A 9,374-nucleotide genomic window follows, 5' to 3' on the forward strand; every position below is an offset into this window, starting at 1 on the left:
CCTGGAAAAGTAGTGGCGGCTGAGCACGACGTACTGTGGGACAGCCACCGACATAAGGTTTTTAAAACTGTGCGTCTCCACCAGACGGAATGACAGCATTTCAAAGGCCAAGAATTTTGAAATGCTGGCATTCAGGGCCAGGGATTGCGGGTGGGTAGGGGGGTACTTCCTCTTCCTCTCAAGTGTTTGGGAGATGGAAAGCTGAATGCTTCCACGGGACATTGTGGAGATGGTTGGTGACCCAGGTGGTGGTGTTGCTGACAGATCGTCTGTTTGCGGGGTGGCAGGTGCCGGTATCACTACAGATGTGGTTGGAGCGGCCGAGACTGCAGAAGAAGAGGAAGCAGGATGAGCCAGAGACGTTTCTTGGTTTTGAAGGTGTCTACTCCACTGCAGCTCGTGCTTTGCACTTAGATGCCTGATCATGCAGGTTGTGCTCAGGTTGAGAAGGTTTATGCCCCGCTTCAGGCTCTGATTGCACAGGGTGCAAACCAGTCGTGTCCTGTCATCAGCACATTTTCTAAAGAACTTCCACGCTAGAGAACTCCTTTGAGCTGACTTTGTTGCGCTCGTTCCCTTGCTGCGTTGGGCAGTAGCAGGCGTAGTGTCTAGGGCACTGCCGCTCCGCTTCTGCACCCTGCTCCCTCTTCTGCTGTGCTGGTGGCTCTGTGCGACCACCGCCTCTTCCTCCAAACTACTCAGGTCACCTGCATGACCTTCATTCCATGTGGGGTCGAGGACCTCATCGTCCTCCACATCATCTTCCACCCAGTCTTCACCCCTGCCCTCCTTGTCGGTCTCCACAATTCTGAACGCCGCAGCAGTTGGCACCTGCGTTTCGTCATCATCGGAGACACGCTGCGATGGTCCTTGCATGTACTCATCTTGAGAAATAAGTGGTTGGGCATCGCTGCACTCAATCTCTTCCACTTCTGGGGCAAGGCCAGGTGGATGGCCCTGGGAAACCCTGCTGACAGAGTCATCAAAAAGAAGAAGAGACTGCTGTATGGCTTGGGGCTCAGACTGCTTGCCTGATTTGCAAGGGGGTGAGGTGAAAGACGGTTGGACATCGGCTGCAGGTGCCAACTCTGACCTTTCTGCAGTAGACTGGGTGGGAGACAATGTGAAGGAACTGGAGGCACTGTCAGCAGCAAACCAATCTACTATCACCTCTACTTGTTCTGGCCTCATCACTTCTAGAGGCGTATGATGCCCTACCAAATACTGATGCAGGTTCTGTCGCCTACTAACACTTGAGGAAGGTGTTTCACTTGTGCGTGTAGCTGGCACAGATCGACCACATCCTCTCCTTGCAAAAGGAGCTCTACCAGCAGCACCACGACCCAGGCCACGGCCCCTATTTGACGGTCTCCTCATATTTCTGTAATTTATGATCTTGCCCTAGAAAGGTGTTTATTGAATAGCGGACCAAAACAACAACAGTATCGCAAGGGTGTATCACAGTCAAATATGCAAACTATGCCGCAATTTAATGTTTTTTACCCCAAAAGGGTGTATATTGAATAGCGGAATAGGAAAAAGGATAAAAAACGGTGTATCTCACACGTACAAACACAGACTAGGCCCCGATTAAAATTTTTTGTACCCTAAAGGGAGGATGAGGAAGAGGAGTAGGAGGAGTTGGGAACAGGAGGCAAACTGAAGCGCCCTGCAATCCTTGGCGGTGGAAGGAGATGCGCCAAACAAATTTAAATGGTATATCTCACACGTACCGATACAGACTATGCCGTAATTAAATTTTTTACACTCCAAAAGGGTGTATATTGAATAGCGGAATAGGAAAAATGGTATAATACGGTGTATCTCACACGTACAAACACAGACTAGGCCCCGATTACAATTTTTTGTACCCTAAAGGCAGGATGAGGAAGAGGAGTAGGAGGAGTTGGGAACAGGAGGCAAACTGAAGCGCCCTGCAATCCTCAGCGGTAGAAGGAGATGCGCCAAACAAATTTAAAAAGGCGTATCTCACATGTACCGATACAGACTATCCCGCAATTACATTTTTTACACTAAAACAGGGTGTATATTGAATAGCAGAATAGGACAAATTTTACAAAACGGTGTATCTCACACGTACAAACACAAACTAGGCCCCGATTACAATTTTTGTACCCTAAAGGCAGGATGAGGAGTAGGAGGAGTTCGGAACAGGCAGGAGGCAGACTGAAGCACCCTCAAATCCTCGGCAGTATGAGATGCGCCCCAAAAATTGGAAAGGTGTATCTCACACGTACCGACACAGACTATCCCGCAATTTAATTGTTTTTACCCAAAGGTGTAGATTGAATAGCGGAATAGAAAATATGATATCAAAAGGTGTATGTATCTCACACGTACCGACACAGACTATCCCGCAATTTAATTGTTTATACCCAAAGGTTTTGATTAAATAGCGGAATAGAAAATATTATCAAAAAAGGTGTATGTATCTCACACGTACAGAACCAGACTATCCCGCAATTTAATTGTTTATACCCAAAGGTTTTGATTAAATAGCGGAATAGAAAATATTATCAAAAAAAGGTGTATGTATCTCACACGTACAGAACCAGACTATCCCGCAATTTAATTGTTTATACCCAAAGGTTTTTATTGAATAGCGGAATAGAAAATATTATCAAAAAAAGGTGTATGTATCTCACACGTACAGAACCAGACTAGGCCCCAATTACTATTTTTTGTACCCCCAAAGGCAGGATGAGGAGTAGGAGGAGTTCGGAAAAGGCAGCACCCTCAAATCCTCGGAAGTATGAGATGCACCCCAAAAATTGGAAAGGTGTATCTCACACGTCCCAACACAGACTATCCCGCAATTTAATTGTTTATACCCAAAGGTTTTTATTGAATAGCGGAATAGAAAATATTATCAAAAAAAAGGTGTATGTATCTCACACGTACAGAACCAGACTAGGCCCCAATTACTATTTTTTGTACCCCCAAAGGCAGATGAGGAGTAGGAGGAGTTCGGAACAGGCAGCACCCTCAAATCCTCGGAAGTATGAGATGCACCCCAAAAATTGGAAAGGTGTATCTCACAGGTACCAACACAGACTATCCCGCAATTTAATTGTTTATACCCAAAGGTTTTGATTGAATAGCGTAATAGAAAATATTATCAAAAAAAGGTGTATGTATCTCACACGTACAGAACCAGACTAGGCCCCAATTACTATTTTTTGTACCCCCAAAGGCAGGATGAGGATGAGGATTAGGAGGAGTACGGAACAGGCAGCACCCTCAAATCTTCGGAAGTATGAGATGAACCCCAAAAATTGGAAAGGTGTATCTCACAGGTACCAACACAGACTATCCCGCAATTTAATTGTTTATACCCAAAGGTTTTGATTGAATAGCGGAATAGAAAATATTATCAAAAAAAGTGTATGTATCTCACACGTACAGAACCAGACTAGGACCAATTACTATTTTTTGTACCCCCAAAGGCAGGATGAGGAGTAGGAGGAGTACGGAACAGGCAGCACCCTCAAATCTTCAAAAGTATGAGATGAACCCCAAAAATTGGAAATGTGTATCTCACATGTACCAACACAGACTATCCCGCAATTTAATTGTTTATACCCAAAGGTTTTGATTGAATAGCGGAATAGAAAATATTATCAAAAAAAGTATATGTATCTCACACGTACAGAACCAGACTAGGCCCCAATACTATTTTTTGTACCCCCAAAGGCAGGATGAGGAGTAGGAGGAGTACGGAACAGGCAGCACCCTCAAATCTTCAGAAGTATGAGATGAACCCCAAAAATTGGAAAGGTGTATCTCACATGTACGAACACAGACTATCCTGCAATTTAATTGTTTATACCCAAAGGTTTTGATTGAATAGCGGAATAGAAAATATTATCAAAAAAAGTGTATGTATCTCACACGTACAGAACCAGACTAGGCCCCAATTCCTATTTTTTGTACCCCCTAAGGCAGGATGAGGAGTAGGAGGAGTACGGAACAGGCAGCACCCTCAAATCTTCAGAAGTATGAGATGAACCCCAAAAATTGGAAAGGTGTATCTCACAGGTACCAACACAGACTATCCCGCAATTTAATTGTTTATACCCAAAGGTTTTGATTGAATAGCGGAATAGAAAATATTATCAAAAAAAGTATATGTATCTAACACGTACAGAACCAGACTAGGCCCCAATACTATTTTTTGTACCCCCAAAGGCAGGATGAGGAGTAGGAGGAGTACGGAACAGGCAGCACCCTCAAATCTTCAGAAGCATGAGATGAACCCCAAAAATTGGAAAGGTGTATCTCACAGGTACGAACACAGACTATCCTGCAATTTAATTGTTTATACCCAAAGGTTTTGATTGAATAGCGGAATAGAAAATATTATCAAAAAAAGTGTATGTAGCTCACACGTACAGAACCAGACTAGGCCCCAATTCCTATTTTTTGTACCCCCAAAGGCAGGATGAGGAGTAGGAGGAGTACGGAACAGGCAGCACCCTCAAATCTTCAGAAGTATGAGATGAACCCCAAAAATTGGAAAGGTGTATCTCACAGGTACCAACACAGACTATCCCGCAATTTAATTGTTTATACCCAAAGGTTTTGATTGAATAGCGGAATAGAAAATATTATCAAAAAAAGTGTATGTATCTCACACATACAGAACCAGACTAGGCCCCAATTCCTATTTTTTGTACCCCCAAAGGCAGGATGAGGAGTAGGAGGAGTACGGAACAGGCAGCACCCTCAAATCTTCAGAAGTATGAGATGAACCCCAAAAATTGGAAAGGTGTATCTCACAGGTACGAACACAGACTATCCCGCAATTTAATTGTTTATACCCAAAGGTTTTGATTGAATAGCGGAATAGAAAATATTATCAAAAAAGTGTATGTATCTCACACATACAGAACCAGACTAGGCCCCAATTCCTATTTTTTGTACCCCCAAAGGCAGGATGAGGAGTAGGAGGAGTACGGAACAGGCAGCACCCTCAAATCTTCAGAAGTATGAGATGAACCCCAAAAATTGGAAAGGTGTATCTCACAGGTACCAACACAGACTATCCCGCAATTTAATTGTTTCTACCCAAAGGTTTTGATTGAATAGCGGAATAGAAAATATTATCAAAAAAAGTATATGTATCTCACACGTACAGAACCAGACTAGGCCCCAATACTATTTTTTGTACCCCCAAAGGCAGGATGAGGAGTAGGAGGAGTACGGAACAGGCAGCACCCTCAAATCTTCAGAAGTATGAGATGTACCTCAAAAATTGGAAAGGTGTATCTCACAGGTACGAACACAGACTATTCTGCAATTTAATTGTTTATACCCAAAGGTTTTGATTGAATAGCGGAATAGAAAATATTATCAAAAAAAGTGTATGTAGCTCACACGTACAGAACCAGACTAGGCCCCAATTCCTATTTTTTGTACCCCCAAAGGCAGGATGAGGAGTAGAAGGAGTACGGAACAGGCAGCACCCTCAAATCTTCAGAAGTATGAGATGAACCCCAAAAATTGGAAAGGTGTATCTCACAGGTACCAACACAGACTATCCCGCAATTTAATTGTTTATACCCAAAGGTTTTGATTGAATAGCGGAATAGAAAATATTATCAAAAAAAGTGTATGTATCTCACACGTACAGAACCAGACTAGGCCCCAATTACTATTTTTTGTACCCCCAAAGGCAGGATGGGGAGTAGGAGGAGTACAGAACAGGCAGCACCCTCAAATCTTCAGAAGTATGAGATAAACCCCAAAAATTGGAAAGGTGTATCTCACAGGTACCAACACAGACTATCCCGCAATTTAATTGTTTATACCCAAAGGTTTTGATTGAATAGTGGAATAGAAAATATTATCAAAAAAAGTGTATGTATCTCACACGTACAGAACCAGACTAGGCCCCAATTACTATTTTTTTACCCCCAAAGGCAGGATGAGGAGTAGGAGTAGTTCGGAACAGGCAGCACCCTCAAATCCTCAGAAGTATGAGATGCACCCCAAAAATTGGAAAGGTGTATCTCACACGTACCAACACAGACTATCCCGCAATTTAATTGTTTATACCCAAAGGTTTTTATTGAATAGCGGAATAGAAAATATGATATAAAATTGGTGTGATTTATCAATAGCACATGTGAACAGCAGTGTCTTATATCATTCAGCTCTGCTGCAGGCTATGGAGGGAAATAAAAAAAATCCCCTTTTTAAGTTTGTAATTTTTTACTAGATTAGTACAGACTATGCCACAATTTAATTTTTTTAACCCAAGGGTGTATATTGAATAGTGGAATAGAAAAAAGTGTATAACTTTTGAAATCTCTCAATAATAGCACATGTGAACACTAAACACAGCAGTGTATGATCACAGTCAGCACAGCACAGCACTGAAGGAAAAACGCTGCACACAGTGACTGATAGAAAAAGACTTTTCTCCCTCCTCCTCAGTGGGCAAAAAAGATTGTTTTCACTGCACCCCACACACAGCAAAATCGATGTGGACCAACTCTGCTGCAGGCTATGGAGGGAAAAAAAAAAATCCCCATTTTAAGTTTGTAATTTTTAACTAGATTAGTACAGACTATGCCACAATTTAATTTTTTTAACCCAAGGGTGTATATTGAATAGTGGAATAGAAAAAAGTGTATAACTTTTGAAATCTCTCAATAATAGCACATGTGAACACTGAACACAGCAGTGTATGATCACAGTCAGCACAGCACAGCACTGAAGGAAAAACGCTGCACACAGTGACTGATAGAAAAATACTTTTCTCCCTCCTCCTCAGTGGGCAAAAAAGATTGTGTTCACTGCACCCCACACACAGCAAAATCGATGTGGACCACTGACACCTGCCTATCTCCAGCCTCTCCCTAAAAGGATTGATAAGATCAGTCACTGGAAACCCCCCCCCCCCACACAGCAACATCGATTGTAGAACACTGACCCTAAAAATCAGCAGCCTCGCCCTAAAATGCCCTACAACTCGCCCTGCCTAACACACTCCAACCTGTCCCTCAATTCTATCCGGACACAAATGATTTTTGCCTGTCTGTCCCTAATCAGCAGCCAGCACGTATGATGTGTGCTCTGTCCCTGAACTACACAGCAGAATGACGCAGCGGCGCTGGCTCGAACTTATAAAGACTTGGTCACATGCTTCAGATGTCCAATCACAGCTACTAATACTTTTTTGTAGGCATGGCTGGGATGGCTTAAGGCACACCAGTTAAACGCTTGTTGATTGGCTGTTGAAAGCCCGCCATGAAAAGCGCGCCAATGCATACAAAACCCGGAAGTAAAATGACCGAACACGGATTTTTACCCGAATATACAGTAAAGTTTTCGGGTCCGTGTTCGGGTAACAAAAATCCAATTATTCGGTATGAACACGAATAATAAAGTCCGTGTTCGCTCAACCCTAGTTATGTTTATTTAACTTCTATCGAAGGGTGCATCTGCATAGATTTTTACAGAGAAGCAACATGGTAGCTGATTGTAGTTTTCCTGGCCATACCACTGTTCACAAACTTCCTGTTACCAATAATATGGTGATCTGGGAACACTTTGAGGTGTGCATACAGAGGGGGAGAAAAGAGGTTTATAGCACAAGTATCTAGAGTCCCACTCAGCAGAATATGGGAAAATTTTGCATAGTAAAATGACCAATTGATTACAAGTAACTTAAAATTGGCATGTTTTTTTAAAAGTTATACATAATTTGTATTTCTTGTTGTCCTTCTTATGCCAGAGGGACACACTGGCCTGGAGGAACTCTATTTAGTCACATGATTCTCTCCTTCGTTCACAGATTGTGTTACAGGCAGTGTAATTAATGAAATAACTTTTCACAATGGAGGAGGAAGGAGAGGGTGTGTCCCTGTAAGACCATCTGTACTGCTGTTCTGCCTTAATACCCTGTTCACCATTGCAACATTGGAAGTTCAGACAGGAAGAGGACAGGGCATCCCTGTGGTGACCATTTCTTCAGGATCCAGCTGCCTGCACAACATGGGATACACTTCATTACATGTAAGTGTTGTTAGCTGTTGGGTGTGTGCTGCACAGTGCATTCTGTGCCCTGATTGGGCAAAGCTTTGCCCAATCAGGGCACAGTATAAGCTGTTTATTAACCACTTAAGCCCCGGAAGATTTTACCCCCTTCCTGACCAGGGGGTATTTTGCGATCCGGCACTGCGTGACTTTAACGGACAATTGCGCGGTCGTGCGACGCTGTATCTAAACGAATTTGGCGTCTTTTTTTTCCCACAAACATAGCTTTCTTTTGGTGGTATTTGATCACCTGTGCGATTTTTTGATCACGCGCTATAAACAAAAAAAGAGCGTAAATTTTGCAAAAATAGCAATATTTTTCAAATTTTTTTATATGAAATTCCCCCCCAAAAAAATGTAAAAATCTAAATTTTTTAACATTTTCGGCCAATTTGTTTTATGTTACCTATGTTTGCTAAAAAAAAAATCGCAAAAAGCATATTTTGATTGGTTTGCGCAAAAGTTATCGCGTTTACTAACAAAGGGAAAGATTTTTGTCATTTTTGTTGTTTTTTTTTTAACGCGTAATGGCGGCGATCTGCGATTTTTTTTGGGGTACTGCGACATTGCGGCGGACAGATCGGACCCTTGACTGACATTTTTAACACTTTTGAGGTTACCAGTGACATTTCTACAGTAATCAGTGCTATATATATGCACTGTTACTGTAAAAATACACTGGCAGTGAAGGGGTTAACTTTTTTGAAAGGTAGGGGCTATGTGTGTCCCTAGGGGTGTTCTTTCTACTGTGATTGGCTGTGGCTTCAGATGTATGGAGAGTGATCAACGGTTCTACATAGTAGAACCGTATGATCATCCTTCATACACAGGGGAGAATGACAGGCAGCTTGTTTACACAAGCTGCCTGACTTTCCCCCTCTCCCCCGCCGATCGCAGAGTGACCGGCGGACATCGGGTCCGCCGGTCACACGCGCGGGGGGGGGGTCCGTGACCACGCGGGAGCGCACCTCCGGGGGCGCGCGCTCGCTCCCTAGACCCTCACAAGCTAGTGACGTAGCCCTACGGGTTAGCGCCGTTCGGGTTAGAACATTTTCCCTGTTCGGGAGTTCTGCTGCGAACTGAACAGAGGAATGTGCGGCCCATGTCTTATGGCCAGATATTGGCTAGTTGCCTAATACACTGCACACATATAACACAGTCCTTCTACCCACAAGATACCCCTAATTACTGTACCACAACTGACAGCCTCACTATCACGTACCTGGAGATGAGCCTGACACTGTGAGGAAGGCCTCCCTTGCACCTCCGACTCGGGACCCCTGATAGTGCAAACAGGGGACACCGGAGTG

Source organism: Pelophylax lessonae (genome assembly GCF_965119305.1).
Source record: "Pelophylax lessonae genome assembly, chromosome: 2".
NCBI classification, from domain to species: Eukaryota; Metazoa; Chordata; class Amphibia; order Anura; family Ranidae; genus Pelophylax; species Pelophylax lessonae.